The 7,292-nt window shown below is 45.6% G+C and overlaps 1 protein-coding gene and 1 long non-coding RNA gene across 2 annotated transcripts in view; both read right to left on the bottom strand.

The window, feature by feature from the left end:
* DENND5B (DENN/MADD domain containing 5B) overlaps window positions 1–7,292 on the bottom strand; it is an 831,092-nt gene that overhangs the window by 388,385 nt on the left and 435,415 nt on the right. The window lies entirely within an intron of this gene.
* LOC107183762 lies at window positions 2,023–2,487 on the bottom strand. The gene is made up of 2 exons (XR_001514572.1): window positions 2,305–2,487; window positions 2,023–2,178 (listed from the first exon to the last, which is right to left on the bottom strand). It is a non-coding gene; the product is annotated as an uncharacterized LOC107183762 (long non-coding RNA).

The following is a 7,292-nucleotide window of genomic DNA, read 5'->3' as shown; positions in this document are numbered from 1 at the left end:
TCCATTCCTAGGCCCACACTGCAACTGGTGTATGTTTTTCAAACTGCCCCAGATTAAACTTTTATTAGCTCTTTGAAGACACTTAGTTTGCCTTGGACATTTTCAACAGTGACAATATTGTATTTTTCTTATCCAGATAGCTTTCTTCTTGCTACTCAGTGTTTCACAACCAAAAGGTACAGTAAATTTTTTCTTAATGCATGACAAAAATATTGAATTGCATAAGATTGGGGGTCTTGTTATTGCCAGAATTATGAAATGACCATGTGAAAAAATGTAGGGGGCTAGCAGCCTGTACCTAGTTAATCAATATCCCTAATGCACATTCTCGTTAGCCTATAATCAAGTCACCGCCCCTTCCTTAATTATCTGGTCTTGCAAGGCCTATTTACCTAAATACTCCCAATTTACAAGGGCCATAAACAAAGGATGTAACAGCTTAACTAGAGGGAGGTCACTGGCGCCATCCAGGTTAGGCACTTAGATACAATCTGAATTCCCCATTCTAACTGACTTAGGAAGGGCTGTGAAAGCCCACCCCAGATGCCTGGTAGTTAGGAAACAAAGAAACTCAGGAATATATATAAGGAGAAATCTCACTGTATGCCAGAGGCCGGTCCATCCTTGTTGCTTGACACAGTCGCTGCAGGGAAGAAACATCTGCACAGCATATGTTTCAAGGGACCTGGCGTATATGGCATACTGTTCTTAATATGTTTGCTCCCCTTCTTAGTGCTATGTGTTCTAACCAGGGCCACCTCCCCGAGAAAGGTTGTTTCCCGGGTGGGGATATTACCCTGGAGTTAGGAACTGACAGGACTAAGGAAGGGAATAAATTAGTAAAAACCCCCTAGTGTTACAGAAATACCGTGTACTACTTATGAAGAACTTAGACCAGTGGTAAGCAAACTGCGGCTCGCAAGCCACATGCGGCTCTTTGGCCCCTAAGCCTTAAGAGTACCCTAATTAAGTTAATAACAATGTACCTACCGAGAACCTGACTATGCTGATCATCTGAACGCTGTGTCCATGTCCTTCATTCTTCAAGGACTCGGTCCACACCTTTGGGAACCCCTGGACCCCTGGGGCTGGACCCCGGCAATTGTATAAGTTGTTCAGCCTTTGGATCTTTTGAGTCCCCTGAGCCAGCAGCGATGCTTTGATCAAAGGCCTCTTTCCTGATACCTCCAACTGTTTCTTCCTTGGAGCCAATTCCACAACAACCAAGGGTGTCTGGACAGTCAGCTCCCTGGGAATTCCGGGGACCAGGGAGCTCATTGCCAATTGCTTTATATCATAATTATTATTAAAAACAAGTTGTACGAGTTATAAAGAAAAGCAAGGAAATGATTCATATAAAAATCTGGAGAGAAGGACCAGGAGAGTGTTTCCTTTGGGAAGCGGGGAGGGAGAGGTAGGGAAATTACCTTCGTATAATCAGGACTTTCCTTCTTACTTTGTAATTGTCCATCTACTTCTTAGAAGCCCATCAAAAAGCCCCACGGATCAAGCTAGGCTAAGTTCATTGGAACTACAATAAGGAAAGACACCACCTTGATAGAATCTTAGTAGCATCTCAAAAAGAAAAACCTAGCCGAAACCGGTTTGGCTCAGTGGATAGAGCGTCGGACTGCGGACTGGAGGGTCCCAGGTTCAATTCCGGTCAAGGGCATGTACGTTGGTTGCGGGCACATCCCCAGTAGGAGATGTGCAGGAGGCAGCTGATCGATGTTTCTCTCTCATCGATGTTTCTAACTCTCTATCTCTCTCCCTTCCTCTCTGTAAAAAATCAATAAAATATATTTAAAAAAAGAAAAAGAAAAACCTAAAGACAGTATTTCTAGGGTTTTAGGATGAGGGCAAGGTGATTTTATAATGGACCTTAAAAAGCAGGGAATTGAGTAGGATTAGACAAAGTGTGCCCATACTGGCTTTTAGTTGTTTAGAAGACCCAGATGACAGTCATAAGGTAACTATTTGTTGTAATGTACCCCGCAAATCACACAAGGATGCCTCAAGAAGTCGAATTAAAGAGTCACATTTATTGCAAATCCAGGACTATGGGGGAGCATTTCGCTCTCCCAGATCTCACAGTGCCTGCCCCAGCCCCAACACCAGACTTATATAGGCAAAGATCACAAAGGTATTGATCACATCCCAAGGTTTGGAATGAGGAACCTGGTTTGCAAAAAGCAGTTTACAGAAGCAGAAGCAGCATGTTATCTAAATTATAGTTTTGGGTCTCCAGATCACTGAATTGACAGAAACACATTATCTAGAGCTCTCAGGTCTGGAATGAGGAACCTGCTTTGCAAAAAAGCAGTTTACAGAAGCAGAAACAGTTTACTTAAGCATGTTATCTTAATTACAGTTTTTGGGTCTCCAGAACACTGGAGTCAACAGGGACACATTAATTGGAGCCCTCTGACCTTGGGATAATTGTGCTGTCCTTCCCACGTAAAGGAAAATGTGCTTTCTGAGACCAGTATGACCACAACCCATGGGATATTCACATTACAATCAATAGGGTATTTAATCGAATGGGGTGATTTATATAATTCAGAAAATTAAAATAACTTTTTTATTATTTTAGTAAGAAAATAAGTACAGAAACCAAACAGCAGGGTTAGAGTTAAACTAAAGTTTCTAACTGAGATGATTGCTACCATACTTCATATTGACCAGTAAGCTTGATGAATAAGCCGTTAGTTGGTTCATAATTTTGCTTTCTATGAGCAAGTATTTCTTAGAGAGAGTATCAAAGTTATTTTTGTTTGATCTTAGTATTGTTTAGCACAAAAGCAGAAAAGACTGCTTCATTCCAGAATCATTTAACACAAAGACAGGGAAATATATTGGTTTTCGTTATTATAACTATTACCTAAGATACAAATAAGATAGAGAGTGAAGAATGTTGGAATACTTTTATTGAAGTTATAATTCCCACTGGCATCATGATGGGAGATTGTAGCTAATCTCAAGTGTGACTAGAGTTGGAAATGTAAGGCCAGGGAGAAGCCTCTCCCTCCCCCAGACCTTTCTTGCAAGCCCCGGCCCTAGTGTAGTCATAGCAGAGTTATTTTATCTCTTCCTGGGATCGGTCTGTGCTAACTGACCTTTCCAGTAAGCCTGGTGCTCTGGTGTAGTCACAGCAGAATTGTTTTATCTCTCCCTGGGGTGGGTTTATGCAAGACAGACCACCCTGGCCCCTCAGGAAATGACTCAACTGCTAACACAGGCCTGTCCCCTCAGGAGATGAGTTAACTGATAACCCAGTTTCCTGACATTCCAGGCCACCTGTGTGTGGTTTACATTCCAGGCCACCTGCATGTGGTTTTTGCCTTTATAAACTCTTGTTCTGCAATTGCTCGGGGCTCCAGTCAGCCAGCACTTCCCTCGGGTTGCTGCCTGCCTGCCTGGGAGCCCCTGCGCTGCGCTTGTAATAAAGAACCTCTTGCTTTTGCATCAAGTTCTGGTCTCTGCGTTTGACTCGGGGTCGTCGCCTCCTCCGTCGGACTCTCCGGGGGTCTTAGGGCCTTACAGAAACACAAATATTTTTCTAGATGATCCCCTAAATATGTCACGATATCTTCTATAGGAGCATAACTCCAACTCAAGCAAGTCTTTTTTTGATCTTAATAGCTAACATACAATAATAAACACTTTGTGCAGGGTAGTAAGGCCACAAGAATACAGGTGAAAAAAGAGAATGTACATTTGCTGGTAGCTGGAGGGTCAGTCAGAAATTGAGATGGCTCACTTCCCTACCCCTTTCTGATAACAGAAATTTTATGGGTAATAAAGGACATAAAGGAACAAGAAAACAAAAATGTAACCTGTGCACCCAGCTGGCATGGCTCAGTGGTTGAGCATTTAATAGGGAAAATGGGACATTTTCGGGGGGCTAGCAATCTGAATTAGTCCCAGTAAGCTGCTTTCTACTGCACTCTCTTACTAGCCGATAATTAACTTCATTTGTGAAAGAATGTGGGAGACAGGTCTGGTCCGTCCTTAGTTCCTCCCATGCCAGGTGTCTCCTGGTTATCTAAGCGATGCTGTGCTCAAGGCTGCAAGCTTTCTACAAGATATCTGCTAAGCACAATAAATCTTTCTCTGCCCTGTTTTGTTCTTTTTAACTCCTTCAATATATATAGAGAAAATCTCATTGTCCAGGCTATTCAAGATCTGGATCTTAGAGTCCCCTGAACCAGCAGCGCTGCATTAAAGGCTCTTTTTAGAACCTCACAGTGTCTGACTGTCACTTCCACGCCAATTTCATAAATTCTATATTCATAACACATTGGCCAGTCTATTATTATCAGCCCTTTACCACCAGTGACATCTTGAATTGGAAACATCACACCCCAGCTTATTCTGAAAAACCTCAGGCCATGATAGACCTCCTAGAAATGATCTTCCAGACCCAGAAGCCCACCAGGGTGGACTGCAAGCAGCAACTTTTCACATTCTTTAACACTGAGGAGCACATGAGAGTAGTAACAGAGGCTCAGAAGTGGCTCCAGACCCAGGCCCCGGCAGGAATATTAGATACAGACAGACGGGCCAGGAAGGCCTTCCCAGATGAGGAACCCGATTGGAACCCGAACTCAGAAGATGGAATAACCGGGCTAGAAAGATATCGGCTGACCGTCCTCCAGGGGGTCAGGGCCGGAGCCAAGAAGCCCATCAACATGGCTAAAATCTCTAGGTTTTCCAGAAGCTTGATGAAAGTCCAGCAGCTTTCTATGAGCGACTATGTGAGGCATACCGGATCTACACCCCCTTTAGACCTGTGGCCCCAGAAAATCAAACCATGGTAAATGCCACTTTTGTAGGCCAAGCCTAGCCTGACATCAGGAGAAAATTACAGAAACTGGAAGGGCTTGCAGGAAAGAATGCTACTGAACTGCTAGAGATAGCTAACAAGGTTTTCATCAATCGAGACAGTGCAGCACGGAAGGAGGAAGGCAAGAGAATACAAAGAAGGGCCAATATAATAGCAGTGGCTTTTAGAGGCTCAGGCTCCCAGACAGATCAGCAAGGATACAGACCAGGTTGAAAAGGAAGAGCAAGCCTGAGATGAGACTAGTGTGCCTATTGTAAGGAAACTGGACACTGGAAAAATGAATGTCCCAAATGGCAAAGTAAAAAGACTGGGCCCCCTTGGCCCACACAAGCCCAGGGTCAGAATGAAAATTGGGGGCCGGACTGTGGACTTTATGGTTGATACAGGAGCTGAGTGAGCACTCAGTAGTCACACAGAAAGTAGTACCTCTCTCAGGAAAGGAGGTCACCATTATTGGAGCTACTGGGGACCAGACCTGTAGACCATTCTGCCGCCCTAGCTGATGCCAACTTGGTGGTCATCAAGTAATTCAAGAATTCCTGTATTTGCCAGACTGTCCAGTGCCTCTAATGGGTAGAGACATTTTAGCCAAAATGGGGGCAGAAATCACTTTTGCTCCAGATGACTCAGCACAGCTTCACCTAGGTGAGGAGACCTCCTCAGTCCTTAGCAGTGCCGAGGGAGGAAGAATGGAGAGTTTATACCCTCCAGACAAAGGCCTCACCATTAGAACCTGAATTAGAGAAGGAATTCCCACTAATCTGGGCAGAAGGGAATCCTCCAGGCCTGGCTAAGGACCATGCCCTGGTGCTAATCGAGTTAAAGTTGGGGCACAGCCTGTTAAAATCCGCCAATATCCAATTCCAAGGGAAGCACGCCTAGGAATCCAGGTCCACTTAGACAGGCTGCTTCAGTGGGGACTTGTTAAATGATGCAGGTCTCCATGGAACACACCTATCTTACCTGTCAAAAAGCCTGGGACTAACGACTACTGCCCGGTGCAGGATCTACGGGCTGTTAATGAGGCAGTTATAACCCTGCATTTAGCACTGCCGAACCCCTACACTCTTCTGGGACTCATCCCATCAGAGGCGGAATGGTTTACATGCTTAGATCTGAAAGATACCTTCCAGTCAGCCTCTCTTCACTTTTGAATGGGAAAACCCAACTACAGTGGCCAAGGAGCAGTGCACCTGGACCAGACTGCCACAAGGGCTCAAGAACTACCCTACTCTTTTTAGTGGAGCACTAGCATCTGATCTAAGTTCCCAGGACAGGACTTGGGGTGTGTTCTACTCCAGTATGAAGACGACCTCCTACTGGCCAGCTCCACACGAGCTCAGTGCTGGGAGGGAACACGAGCCCTTCTGAGACTACTAACTGAAACAGGTTATAGGGTGTCTAAGAAAAAGGCACAGATTTTTCAGAGAGAAGTCAAGTATCTAGGCTTCTGGATCACCCAAGGGAAACAAATGCTAGGGACTGAAAGGAGGCAGGCAGTATGTGCCATCCCAGTCACTAGCACCCAGCGGCAGATTCGGGAATTCCTGGGAGCGGCAGGATTCTGTCGAATTTGGATCCCGGGGGTTTCAGACCTGGCCAAGCCTCTCTATGAAGCTTTAAGAGGAGAAGAGAAGGCACCCATCGACTGGGGTCCTGAACCGGAGAAAGCCTTCGTCACCATAAAGGCAAAGCTCACTGAGGCCCCGCCACTAGGGCTACCAGATGGGACATAAGACTTTAATTATTTTGTTCACGAGAACAGCGGGGTAGCCCTATGAGTTCTAACCCAGGAGTTTGGACCCTGGCAAAGACCAGTAGCCTATCTCTACAAGCGGATTGACCCAGTTGCCTCCGGGTGGCCCCGTGCCTCAGGGCCCTTGCAGCCACGGCATTATTAGTCAAGGAAGCAGATTAGCTTACCTTAGGACAAAAGTTAAATGTAGAAGTACCTCATGCTGCTGATGGAAGCAAGCAGGTAGCACTAGCTGAGTCATGCTCAAATGACTCAGTATCAAGGGCTGTTATGTGAGAATCCGCGGGTATGATTCGAAGCAGTGAGAACACTTAATCCTGCCACCTTTCTACCCATCACTGAGGGGGCCCCTGAGCATGATTGCCTGGAAGTCCTAGAGGAGGTTTATTCCAGCCGGCCAGACCTAAGGGATAGGCCCCTGCAAAACGCGGACTTGGTATTGTTCACAGATGGCAGCAGCTTCTTAAATGGAGGAAAAAGACGAGCTGAATATGCAGTGGTATCAAACTTTGAGACAATTGAAACACAGGCCCTGCCTGAAGGATGGTGCCTTGTAAGTCTTACTCCTCAAAAACCTTTGGAAGCCCTAACTGGTTTGGCTCAGTGGATAGAGCATCGGCCTGAGGACTGAAAGGTCCCAGGTTCGATTCCGGTCAAGGGCATGTACCTTGGTTGCGGGCACATCCCCAT

Source organism: Myotis davidii, unplaced genomic scaffold, assembly GCF_000327345.1.
Source record: "Myotis davidii unplaced genomic scaffold, ASM32734v1 scaffold902, whole genome shotgun sequence".
NCBI lineage: Eukaryota > Metazoa > Chordata > Mammalia > Chiroptera > Vespertilionidae > Myotis > Myotis davidii.
The sequence above is the reverse complement of the archived record's forward strand: the minus strand, read 5'-3'. Positions and strand labels throughout refer to the sequence as shown.